Raw genomic sequence first — 13,900 nt, forward strand, 5'->3', positions numbered from 1 at the left:
TTCCGCCTTAGAGAAAACCGCGTTGACATTTTTTCCAAATGCCTTGCAATAACTCCTTAAGGAAAAGAGCTAGAAGGCTGAAAATGCATATTTAGACTTGTAGGCATTGTCTGAACAAGATAGCGTTGAAAAATCTGCTCCAGCTTATTCCGCCTTAGAGAAAACCGCGTTGACATTTTTTCCAAATGCCTTGCAATAACTCCTTAACGAAAAGAGCTAGAAGGCTGAAAATGCAGATTTAGACTTGTAGGCATTGTGTGAACAAGATAGCGTTGAAAAATCTGCTCCAGCTTATTCCGCCTTAGAGAAAACCGCGTTGACATTTTTTCCAAATGCCTTGCAATAACTCCTTAACGAAAAGAGCTAGAAGGCTGAAAATGCATATTTAGACTTGTAGGCATTGTGTGAACAAGACAGCGTTGAAAAATCGGCTCTAGCTTATTCCGCCTTAGAGAAAACCGCGTTGACATTTTTTCCAAATGCCTTGCAATAACTCCTTAACGAAAAGAGCTAGAAGGCTGAAAATGCATATTTAGACTTGTAGGCATTATCTGAACAAGATAGCGTTGAAAAATCGGCTCTAGCTTATTCCGCCTTAGAGAAAACCGCGTTGACATTTTTTCCAAATGCCTTGCAATAACTCCTTAACGAAAAGAGCTAGAAGGCTGAAAATGCAGATTTAGACTTGTAGGCATTGTATGAACAAGATAGCGTTGAAAAATCTGCTCCAGCTTATTCCGCCTTAGAGAAAACCGCGTTGACATTTTTTCCAAATGCCTTGCAATAACTCCTTAACGAAAAGAGCTAGAAGGCTGAAAATGCATATTTAGACTTGTAGGCATTGTCTGAACAAGATAGCGTTGAAAAATCTGATCCAGCCTATTCCGCCTTAGAGAAAACCGCGTTGACATTTTTTCCAAATGCCTTGCAATAACTCCTTAACGAAAAGAGCTAGAAGGCTGAAAATGCATATTTAGACTTGTAGGCATTGTGTGAACAAGATAGCGTTGAAAAATCGGCTCTAGCTTATTCCGCCTTAGAGAAAACCGCGTTGACATTTTTTCCAAATGCCTTGCAATAACTCCTTAACGAAAAGAGCTAGAAGGCTGAAAATGCATATTTAGACTTGTAGGCATTGTGTGAACAAGATAGCGTTGAAAAATCGGCTCTAGCTTATTCCGCCTTAGAGAAAACCGCGTTGACATTTTTTTCCAAATGCCTTGCAATAACTCCTTAACGAAAAGAGCTAGAAGGCTGAAAATGCATATTTAGACTTGTAGGCATTGTGTGAACAAGATAGCGTTGAAAAATCGGCTCTAGCTTATTCCGCCTTAGAGAAAACCGCGTTGACATTTTTGCCAAATGCCTTGCAATAACTCCTTAAAGAAAAGAGCTAGAAGGCTGAAAATGCAGATTTAGACTTGTAGGCATTGTGTGAACAAGATAGCGTTGAAAAATCTGCTCCAGCTTATTCCGCCTTAGAGAAAACCGCGTTGACATTTTTTCCAAATGCCTTGCAATAACTCCTTAACGAAAAGAGCTAGAAGGCTGAAAATGCATATTTAGACTTGTAGGCATTGTGTGAACAAGATAGCGTTGAAAAATCGGCTCTAGCTTATTCCGCCTTAGAGAAAACCGCGTTGACATTTTTTCCAAATGCCTTGCAATAACTCCTTAACGAAAAGAGCTAGAAGGCTGAAAATGCATATTTAGACTTGTAGGCATTGTCTGAACAAGATAGCGTTGAAAAATCTGCTCCAGCTTATTCCGCCTTAGAGAAAACCGCGTTGACATTTTTTCCAAATGCCTTGCAATAACTCCTTAACGAAAAGAGCTAGAAGGCTGAAAATGCATATTTAGACTTGTAGGCATTGTGTGAACAAGATAGCGTTGAAAAATCGGCTCTAGCTTATTCCGCCTTAGAGAAAACCGCGTTGACATTTTTTCCAAATGCCTTGCAATAACTCCTTAACGAAAAGAGCTAGAAGGCTGAAAATGCATATTTAGACTTGTAGGCATTGTGTGAACAAGATAGCGTTGAAAAATCGGCTCTAGCTTATTCCGCCTTAGAGAAAACCGCGTTGACATTTTTTCCAAATGCCTTGCAATAACTCCTTAACGAAAAGAGCTAGAAGGCTGAAAATGCATATTTAGACTTGTAGGCATTGTGTGAACAAGATAGCGTTGAAAAATCGGCTCTAGCTTATTCCGCCTTAGAGAAAACCGCGTTGACATTTTTTCCAAATGCCTTGCAATAACTCCTTAAGGAAAAGAGCTAGAAGGCTGAAAATGCATATTTAGACTTGTAGGCATTGTGTGAACAAGATAGCGTTGAAAAATCGGCTCTAGCCTATTCCGCCTTAGAGAAAACCGCGTTGACATTTTTTCCAAATGCCTTGCAATAACTCCTTAACAAAAAGAGCTAGAAGGCTGAAAATGCATATTTAGACTTGTAGGCATTGTCTGAACAAGATAGCGTTGAAAAATCGGCTCTAGCTTATTCCGCCTTAGAGAAAACCGCGTTGACATTTTTTCCAAATGCCTTGCAATAACTCCTTAACGAAAAGAGCTAGAAGGCTGAAAATGCATATTTAGACTTGTAGGCATTGTCTGAACAAGATAGCGTTGAAAAATCTGCTCCAGCTTATTCCGCCTTAGAGAAAACCGCGTTGACATTTTTTCCAAATGCCTTGCAATAACTCCTTAACGAAAAGAGCTAGAAGGCTGAAAATGCATATTTAGACTTGTAGGCATTGTGTGAACAAGATAGCGTTGAAAAATCGGCTCTAGCTTATTCCGCCTTAGAGAAAACCGCGTTGACATTTTTTCCAAATGCCTTGCAATAACTCCTTAACGAAAAGAGCTAGAAGGCTGAAAATGCATATTTAGACTTGTAGGCATTGTCTGAACAAGATAGCGTTAAAAAATCGGCTCCAGCTTATTCCGCCTTAGAGAAAACCGCGTTGACATTTTTTCCAAATGCCTTGCAATAACTCCTTAACAAAAAGAGCTAGAAGGCTGAAAATGCATATTTAGACTTGTAGGCATTGTCTGAACAAGATAGCGTTGAAAAATCTGCTCCAGCTTATTCGGCCTTAGAGAAAACCGCGTTGACATTTTTTCCAAATGCCTTGCAATAACTCCTTAACGAAAAGAGCTAGAAGGCTGAAAATGCATATTTAGACTTGTAGGCATTGTGTGAACAAGATAGCGTTGAAAAATCGGCTCTAGCTTATTCCGCCTTAGAGAAAACCGCGTTGAAATTTTTTCCAAATGCCTTGCAATAACTCCTTAACGAAAAGAGCTAGAAGGCTGAAAATGCATATTTAGACTTGTAGGCATTGTCTGAACAAGATAGCGTTGAAAAATCTGCTCCAGCTTATTCCGCCTTAGAGAAAACCGCGTTGACATTTTTTCCAAATGCCTTGCAATAACTCCTTAACGAAAAGAGCAAGAAGGCTGAAAATGCATATTTAGACTTGTAGGCATTGTGTGAACAAGATAGCGTTGAAAAATCGGCTCTAGCTTATTCCGCCTTAGAGAAAACCGCGTTGACATTTTTTCCAAATGCCTTGCAATAACTCCTTAACGAAAAGAGCTAGAAGGCTGAAAATGCATATTTAGACTTGTAGGCATTGTGTGAACAAGATACCGTTGAAAAATCGGCTCTAGCTTATTCCGCCTTAGAGAAAACCGCGTTGACATTTTTTCCAAATGCCTTGCAATAACTCCTTAACGAAAAGAGCTAGAAGGCTGAAAATGCATATTTAGACTTGTAGGCATTGTGTGAACAAGATAGCGTTGAAAAATCGGCTCTAGCTTATTCCGCCTTAGAGAAAACCGCGTTGACATTTTTTCCAAATGCCTTGCAATAACTCCTTAACGAAAAGAGCTAGAAGGCTGAAAATGCATATTTAGACTTGTAGGCATTGTGTGAACAAGATAGCGTTGAAAAATCTGCTCCAGCTTATTCCGCCTTAGAGAAAACCGCGTTGACATTTTTTCCAAATGCCTTGCAATAACTCCTTAACGAAAAGAGCTAGAAGGCTGAAAATGCATATTTAGACTTGTAGGCATTGTGTGAACAAGATAGCGTTGAAAAATCGGCTCTAGCTTATTCCGCCTTAGAGAAAACCGCGTTGACATTTTTTCCAAATGCCTTGCAATAACTCCTTAACGAAAAGAGCTAGAAGGCTGAAAATGCATATTTAGACTTGTAGGCATTGTCTGAACAAGATAGCGTTGAAAAATCTGCTCCAGCTTATTCCGCCTTAGAGAAAACAGCGTTGACATTTTTTCCAAATGCCTTGCAATAACTCCTTAAGGAAAAGAGCTAGAAGGCTGAAAATGCATATTTAGACTTGTAGGCATTGTGTGAACAAGATAGCGTTGAAAAATCGGCTCTAGCTTATTCCGCCTTAGAGAAAACCGCGTTGACATTTTTTCCAAATGCCTTGCAATAACTCCTTAACGAAAAGAGCTAGAAGGCTGAAAATGCATATTTAGACTTGTAGGCATTGTCTGAACAAGATAGCGTTGAAAAATCTGCTCCAGCTTATTCCGCCTTAGAGAAAACCGCGTTGACATTTTTTCCAAATGCCTTGCAATAACTCCTTAACGAAAAGAGCTAGAAGGCTGAAAATGCATATTTAGACTTGTAGGCATTGTGTGAACAAGATAGCGTTGAAAAATCGGCTCTAGCTTATTCCGCCTTAGAGAAAACCGCGTTGACATTTTTTCCAAATGCCTTGCAATAACTCCTTAACGAAAAGAGCTAGAAGGCTGAAAATGCATATTTAGACTTGTAGGCATTGTCTGAACAAGATAGCGTTAAAAAATCGGCTCCAGCTTATTCCGCCTTAGAGAAAACCGCGTTGACATTTTTTCCAAATGCCTTGCAATAACTCCTTAACAAAAAGAGCTAGAAGGCTGAAAATGCATATTTAGACTTGTAGGCATTGTCTGAACAAGATAGCGTTGAAAAATCTGCTCCAGCTTATTCGGCCTTAGAGAAAACCGCGTTGACATTTTTTCCAAATGCCTTGCAATAACTCCTTAACGAAAAGAGCTAGAAGGCTGAAAATGCATATTTAGACTTGTAGGCATTGTGTGAACAAGATAGCGTTGAAAAATCGGCTCTAGCTTATTCCGCCTTAGAGAAAACCGCGTTGAAATTTTTTCCAAATGCCTTGCAATAACTCCTTAACGAAAAGAGCTAGAAGGCTGAAAATGCATATTTAGACTTGTAGGCATTGTCTGAACAAGATAGCGTTGAAAAATCTGCTCCAGCTTATTCCGCCTTAGAGAAAACCGCGTTGACATTTTTTCCAAATGCCTTGCAATAACTCCTTAACGAAAAGAGCAAGAAGGCTGAAAATGCATATTTAGACTTGTAGGCATTGTGTGAACAAGATAGCGTTGAAAAATCGGCTCTAGCTTATTCCGCCTTAGAGAAAACCGCGTTGACATTTTTTCCAAATGCCTTGCAATAACTCCTTAACGAAAAGAGCTAGAAGGCTGAAAATGCATATTTAGACTTGTAGGCATTGTGTGAACAAGATACCGTTGAAAAATCGGCTCTAGCTTATTCCGCCTTAGAGAAAACCGCGTTGACATTTTTTCCAAATGCCTTGCAATAACTCCTTAACGAAAAGAGCTAGAAGGCTGAAAATGCATATTTAGACTTGTAGGCATTGTGTGAACAAGATAGCGTTGAAAAATCGGCTCTAGCTTATTCCGCCTTAGAGAAAACCGCGTTGACATTTTTTCCAAATGCCTTGCAATAACTCCTTAACGAAAAGAGCTAGAAGGCTGAAAATGCATATTTAGACTTGTAGGCATTGTGTGAACAAGATAGCGTTGAAAAATCTGCTCCAGCTTATTCCGCCTTAGAGAAAACCGCGTTGACATTTTTTCCAAATGCCTTGCAATAACTCCTTAACGAAAAGAGCTAGAAGGCTGAAAATGCATATTTAGACTTGTAGGCATTGTGTGAACAAGATAGCGTTGAAAAATCGGCTCTAGCTTATTCCGCCTTAGAGAAAACCGCGTTGACATTTTTTCCAAATGCCTTGCAATAACTCCTTAACGAAAAGAGCTAGAAGGCTGAAAATGCATATTTAGACTTGTAGGCATTGTCTGAACAAGATAGCGTTGAAAAATCTGCTCCAGCTTATTCCGCCTTAGAGAAAACAGCGTTGACATTTTTTCCAAATGCCTTGCAATAACTCCTTAAGGAAAAGAGCTAGAAGGCTGAAAATGCATATTTAGACTTGTAGGCATTGTGTGAACAAGATAGCGTTGAAAAATCGGCTCTAGCTTATTCCGCCTTAGAGAAAACCGCGTTGACATTTTTTCCAAATGCCTTGCAATAACTCCTTAACGAAAAGAGCTAGAAGGCTGAAAATGCATATTTAGACTTGTAGGCATTGTCTGAACAAGATAGCGTTGAAAAATCTGCTCCAGCTTATTCCGCCTTAGAGAAAACCGCGTTGACATTTTTTCCAAATGCCTTGCAATAACTCCTTAACGAAAAGAGCTAGAAGGCTGAAAATGCATATTTAGACTTGTAGGCATTGTGTGAACAAGATAGCGTTGAAAAATCGGCTCTAGCTTATTCCGCCTTAGAGAAAACCGCGTTGACATTTTTCCAAATGCCTTGCAATAACTCCTTAACGAAAAGAGCTAGAAGGCTGAAAATGCATATTTAGACTTGTAGGCATTGTCTGAACAAGATAGCGTTGAAAAATCTGCTCCAGCTTATTCCGCCTTAGAGAAAACCGCGTTGACATTTTTTCCAAATGCCTTGCAATAACTCCTTAACGAAAAGAGCTAGAAGGCTGAAAATGCATATTTAGACTTGTAGGCATTGTGTGAACAAGATAGCGTTGAAAAATCGGCTCTAGCTTATTCCGCCTTAGAGAAAACCGCGTTGACATTTTTTCCAAATGCCTTGCAATAACTCCTTAACGAAAAGAGCTAGAAGGCTGAAAATGCATATTTAGACTTGTAGGCATTGTCTGAACAAGATAGCGTTGAAAAATCTGCTCCAGCTTATTCCGCCTTAGAGAAAACCGCGTTGACATTTTTTCCAAATGCCTTGCAATAACTCCTTAACGAAAAGAGCTAGAAGGCTGAAAATGCATATTTAGACTTGTAGGCATTGTCTGAACAAGATAGCGTTGAAAAATCTGCTCCAGCTTATTCCGCCTTAGAGAAAACCGCGTTGACATTTTTTCCAAATGCCTTGCAATAACTCCTTAAGGAAAAGAGCTAGAAGGCTGAAAATGCATATTTAGACTTGTAGGCATTGTGTGAACAAGATAGCGTTGAAAAATCGGCTCTAGCTTATTCCGCCTTAGAGAAAACCGCGTTGACATTTTTTCCAAATGCCTTGCAATAACTCCTTAACGAAAAGAGCTAGAAGGCTGAAAATGCATATTTAGACTTGTAGGCATTGTGTGAACAAGATAGCGTTGAAAAATCTGCTCCAGCTTATTCCGCCTTAGAGAAAACCGCGTTGACATTTTTTCCAAATGCCTTGCAATAACTCCTTAAGGAAAAGAGCTAGAAGGCTGAAAATGCATATTTAGACTTGTAGGCATTGTCTGAACAAGATAGCGTTGAAAAATCTGCTCCAGCTTATTCCGCCTTAGAGAAAACCGCGTTGACATTTTTTCCAAATGCCTTGCAATAACTCCTTAACGAAAAGAGCTAGAAGGCTGAAAATGCATATTTAGACTTGTAGGCATTGTGTGAACAAGATAGCGTTGAAAAATCTGCTCCAGCTTATTCCGCCTTAGAGAAAACCGCGTTGACATTTTTTCCAAATGCCTTGCAATAACTCCTTAACGAAAAGAGCTAGAAGGCTGAAAATGCATATTTAGACTTGTAGGCATTGTCTGAACAAGATAGCGTTGAAAAATCTGCTCCAGCTTATTCCGCCTTAGAGAAAACCGCGTTGACATTTTTTCCAAATGCCTTGCAATAACTCCTTAAGGAAAAGAGCTAGAAGGCTGAAAATGCATATTTAGACTTGTAGGCATTGTCTGAACAAGATAGCGTTGAAAAATCTGCTCCAGCTTATTCCGCCTTAGAGAAAACCGCGTTGACATTTTTTCCAAATGCCTTGCAATAACTCCTTAACGAAAAGAGCTAGAAGGCTGAAAATGCATATTTAGACTTGTAGGCATTGTGTGAACAAGATAGCGTTGAAAAATCTGCTCCAGCTTATTCCGCCTTAGAGAAAACCGCGTTGACATTTTTTCCAAATGCCTTGCAATAACTCCTTAACGAAAAGAGCTAGAAGGCTGAAAATGCATATTTAGACTTGTAGGCATTGTCTGAACAAGATAGCGTTGAAAAATCGGCTCTAGCTTATTCCGCCTTAGAGAAAACCGCGTTGACATTTTTTCCAAATGCCTTGCAATAACTCCTTAACGAAAAGAGCTAGAAGGCTGAAAATGCATATTTAGACTTGTAGGCATTGTCTGAACAAGATAGCGTTGAAAAATCTGCTCCAGCTTATTCCGCCTTAGAGAAAACCGCGTTGACATTTTTTCCAAATGCCTTGCAATAACTCCTTAACGAAAAGAGCTAGAAGGCTGAAAATGCATATTTAGACTTGTAGGCATTGTCTGAACAAGATAGCGTTGAAAAATCTGCTCCAGCTTATTCCGCCTTAGAGAAAACCGCGTTGACATTTTTTCCAAATGCCTTGCAATAACTCCTTAACGAAAAGAGCTAGAAGGCTGAAAATGCATATTTAGACTTGTAGGCATTGTCTGAACAAGATAGCGTTGAAAAATCGGCTCTAGCTTATTCCGCCTTAGAGAAAACCGCGTTGACATTTTTTCCAAATGCCTTGCAATAACTCCTTAACGAAAAGAGCTAGAAGGCTGAAAATGCATATTTAGACTTGTAGGCATTGTCTGAACAAGATAGCGTTGAAAAATCTGCTCCAGCTTATTCCGCCTTAGAGAAAACCGCGTTGACATTTTTTCCAAATGCCTTGCAATAACTCCTTAACGAAAAGAGATAGAAGGCTGAAAATGCATATTTAGACTTGTAGGCATTGTGTGAACAAGATAGCGTTGAAAAATCTGCTCCAGATTATTCCGCTTTAGAGAAAACCGCGTTGACATTTTTTCCAAATGCCTTGCAATAACTCCTTAACGAAAAGAGCTAGAAGGCTGAAAATGCATATTTAGACTTGTAGGCATTGTGTGAACAAGATAGCGTTGAAAAATCGGCTCTAGCTTATTCCGCCTTAGAGAAAACCGCGTTGAAATTTTTTCCAAATGCCTTGCAATAACTCCTTAACGAAAAGAGCTAGAAGGCTGAAAATGCATATTTAGACTTGTAGGCATTGTCTGAACAAGATAGCGTTGAAAAATCTGCTCCAGCTTATTCCGCCTTAGAGAAAACCGCGTTGACATTTTTTCCAAATGCCTTGCAATAACTCCTTAACGAAAAGAGCAAGAAGGCTGAAAATGCATATTTAGACTTGTAGGCATTGTGTGAACAAGATAGCGTTGAAAAATCGGCTCTAGCTTATTCCGCCTTAGAGAAAACCGCGTTGACATTTTTTCCAAATGCCTTGCAATAACTCCTTAACGAAAAGAGCTAGAAGGCTGAAAATGCATATTTAGACTTGTAGGCATTGTGTGAACAAGATACCGTTGAAAAATCGGCTCTAGCTTATTCCGCCTTAGAGAAAACCGCGTTGACATTTTTTCCAAATGCCTTGCAATAACTCCTTAACGAAAAGAGCTAGAAGGCTGAAAATGCATATTTAGACTTGTAGGCATTGTGTGAACAAGATAGCGTTGAAAAATCGGCTCTAGCTTATTCCGCCTTAGAGAAAACCGCGTTGACATTTTTTCCAAATGCCTTGCAATAACTCCTTAACGAAAAGAGCTAGAAGGCTGAAAATGCATATTTAGACTTGTAGGCATTGTGTGAACAAGATAGCGTTGAAAAATCTGCTCCAGCTTATTCCGCCTTAGAGAAAACCGCGTTGACATTTTTTCCAAATGCCTTGCAATAACTCCTTAACGAAAAGAGCTAGAAGGCTGAAAATGCATATTTAGACTTGTAGGCATTGTGTGAACAAGATAGCGTTGAAAAATCGGCTCTAGCTTATTCCGCCTTAGAGAAAACCGCGTTGACATTTTTTCCAAATGCCTTGCAATAACTCCTTAACGAAAAGAGCTAGAAGGCTGAAAATGCATATTTAGACTTGTAGGCATTGTCTGAACAAGATAGCGTTGAAAAATCTGCTCCAGCTTATTCCGCCTTAGAGAAAACAGCGTTGACATTTTTCCAAATGCCTTGCAATAACTCCTTAAGGAAAAGAGCTAGAAGGCTGAAAATGCATATTTAGACTTGTAGGCATTGTGTGAACAAGATAGCGTTGAAAAATCGGCTCTAGCTTATTCCGCCTTAGAGAAAACCGCGTTGACATTTTTTCCAAATGCCTTGCAATAACTCCTTAACGAAAAGAGCTAGAAGGCTGAAAATGCATATTTAGACTTGTAGGCATTGTCTGAACAAGATAGCGTTGAAAAATCTGCTCCAGCTTATTCCGCCTTAGAGAAAACCGCGTTGACATTTTTTCCAAATGCCTTGCAATAACTCCTTAACGAAAAGAGCTAGAAGGCTGAAAATGCATATTTAGACTTGTAGGCATTGTGTGAACAAGATAGCGTTGAAAAATCGGCTCTAGCTTATTCCGCCTTAGAGAAAACCGCGTTGACATTTTTCCAAATGCCTTGCAATAACTCCTTAACGAAAAGAGCTAGAAGGCTGAAAATGCATATTTAGACTTGTAGGCATTGTCTGAACAAGATAGCGTTGAAAAATCTGCTCCAGCTTATTCCGCCTTAGAGAAAACCGCGTTGACATTTTTTCCAAATGCCTTGCAATAACTCCTTAACGAAAAGAGCTAGAAGGCTGAAAATGCATATTTAGACTTGTAGGCATTGTGTGAACAAGATAGCGTTGAAAAATCGGCTCTAGCTTATTCCGCCTTAGAGAAAACCGCGTTGACATTTTTTCCAAATGCCTTGCAATAACTCCTTAACGAAAAGAGCTAGAAGGCTGAAAATGCATATTTAGACTTGTAGGCATTGTCTGAACAAGATAGCGTTGAAAAATCTGCTCCAGCTTATTCCGCCTTAGAGAAAACCGCGTTGACATTTTTTCCAAATGCCTTGCAATAACTCCTTAACGAAAAGAGCTAGAAGGCTGAAAATGCATATTTAGACTTGTAGGCATTGTCTGAACAAGATAGCGTTGAAAAATCTGCTCCAGCTTATTCCGCCTTAGAGAAAACCGCGTTGACATTTTTTCCAAATGCCTTGCAATAACTCCTTAAGGAAAAGAGCTAGAAGGCTGAAAATGCATATTTAGACTTGTAGGCATTGTGTGAACAAGATAGCGTTGAAAAATCGGCTCTAGCTTATTCCGCCTTAGAGAAAACCGCGTTGACATTTTTTCCAAATGCCTTGCAATAACTCCTTAACGAAAAGAGCTAGAAGGCTGAAAATGCATATTTAGACTTGTAGGCATTGTGTGAACAAGATAGCGTTGAAAAATCTGCTCCAGCTTATTCCGCCTTAGAGAAAACCGCGTTGACATTTTTTCCAAATGCCTTGCAATAACTCCTTAAGGAAAAGAGCTAGAAGGCTGAAAATGCATATTTAGACTTGTAGGCATTGTCTGAACAAGATAGCGTTGAAAAATCTGCTCCAGCTTATTCCGCCTTAGAGAAAACCGCGTTGACATTTTTTCCAAATGCCTTGCAATAACTCCTTAACGAAAAGAGCTAGAAGGCTGAAAATGCATATTTAGACTTGTAGGCATTGTGTGAACAAGATAGCGTTGAAAAATCTGCTCCAGCTTATTCCGCCTTAGAGAAAACCGCGTTGACATTTTTTCCAAATGCCTTGCAATAACTCCTTAACGAAAAGAGCTAGAAGGCTGAAAATGCATATTTAGACTTGTAGGCATTGTCTGAACAAGATAGCGTTGAAAAATCTGCTCCAGCTTATTCCGCCTTAGAGAAAACCGCGTTGACATTTTTTCCAAATGCCTTGCAATAACTCCTTAAGGAAAAGAGCTAGAAGGCTGAAAATGCATATTTAGACTTGTAGGCATTGTCTGAACAAGATAGCGTTGAAAAATCTGCTCCAGCTTATTCCGCCTTAGAGAAAACCGCGTTGACATTTTTTCCAAATGCCTTGCAATAACTCCTTAACGAAAAGAGCTAGAAGGCTGAAAATGCATATTTAGACTTGTAGGCATTGTGTGAACAAGATAGCGTTGAAAAATCTGCTCCAGCTTATTCCGCCTTAGAGAAAACCGCGTTGACATTTTTTCCAAATGCCTTGCAATAACTCCTTAACGAAAAGAGCTAGAAGGCTGAAAATGCATATTTAGACTTGTAGGCATTGTCTGAACAAGATAGCGTTGAAAAATCGGCTCTAGCTTATTCCGCCTTAGAGAAAACCGCGTTGACATTTTTTCCAAATGCCTTGCAATAACTCCTTAACGAAAAGAGCTAGAAGGCTGAAAATGCATATTTAGACTTGTAGGCATTGTCTGAACAAGATAGCGTTGAAAAATCGGCTCCAGCTTATTCCGCCTTAGAGAAAACCGCGTTGACATTTTTTCCAAATGCCTTGCAATAACTCCTTAACAAAAAGAGCTAGAAGGCTGAAAATGCATATTTAGACTTGTAGGCATTGTCTGAACAAGATAGCGTTGAAAAATCTGCTCCAGCTTATTCCGCCTTAGAGAAAACCGCGTTGACATTTTTTCCAAATGCCTTGCAATAACTCCTTAACGAAAAGAGCTAGAAGGCTGAAAATGCATATTTAGACTTGTAGGCATTGTCTGAACAAGATAGCGTTGAAAAATCTGCTCCAGCTTATTCCGCCTTAGAGAAAACCGCGTTGACATTTTTTCCAAATGCCTTGCAATAACTCCTTAACGAAAAGAGCTAGAAGGCTGAAAATGCATATTTAGACTTGTAGGCATTGTCTGAACAAGATAGCGTTGAAAAATCGGCTCTAGCTTATTCCGCCTTAGAGAAAACCGCGTTGACATTTTTTCCAAATGCCTTGCAATAACTCCTTAACGAAAAGAGCTAGAAGGCTGAAAATGCATATTTAGACTTGTAGGCATTGTCTGAACAAGATAGCGTTGAAAAATCTGCTCCAGCTTATTCCGCCTTAGAGAAAACCGCGTTGACATTTTTTCCAAATGCCTTGCAATAACTCCTTAACGAAAAGAGATAGAAGGCTGAAAATGCATATTTAGACTTGTAGGCATTGTGTGAACAAGATAGCGTTGAAAAATCTGCTCCAGATTATTCCGCTTTAGAGAAAACCGCGTTGACATTTTTTCCAAATGCCTTGCAATAACTCCTTAACGAAAAGAGCTAGAAGGCTGAAAATGCATATTTAGACTTGTAGGCATTGTGTGAACAAGATAGCGTTGAAAAATCGGCTCTAGCTTATTCCGCCTTAGAGAAAACCGCGTTGACATTTTTTCCAAATGCCTTGCAATAACTCCTTAACGAAAAGAGCTAGAAGGCTGAAAATGCATATTTAGACTTGTAGGCATTGTCTGAACAAGATAGCGTTGAAAAATCTGCTCCAGCTTATTCCGCCTTAGAGAAAACCGCGTTGACATTTTTTCCAAATGCCTTGCAATAACTCCTTAAGGAAAAGAGCTAGAAGGCTGAAAATGCATATTTAGACTTGTAGGCATTGTGTGAACAAGATAGCGTTGAAAAATCGGCTCTAGCTTATTCCGCCTTAGAGAAAACCGCGTTGACATTTTTTCCAAATGCCTTGCAATAACTCCTTAACGAAAAGAGCTAGAAGGCTGAAAA

This window comes from Crinia signifera, unplaced genomic scaffold, assembly GCF_055691185.1.
Source record: "Crinia signifera unplaced genomic scaffold, ASM5569118v1 HAP2_SCAFFOLD_120, whole genome shotgun sequence".
Classification (NCBI taxonomy): domain Eukaryota; kingdom Metazoa; phylum Chordata; class Amphibia; order Anura; family Myobatrachidae; genus Crinia; species Crinia signifera.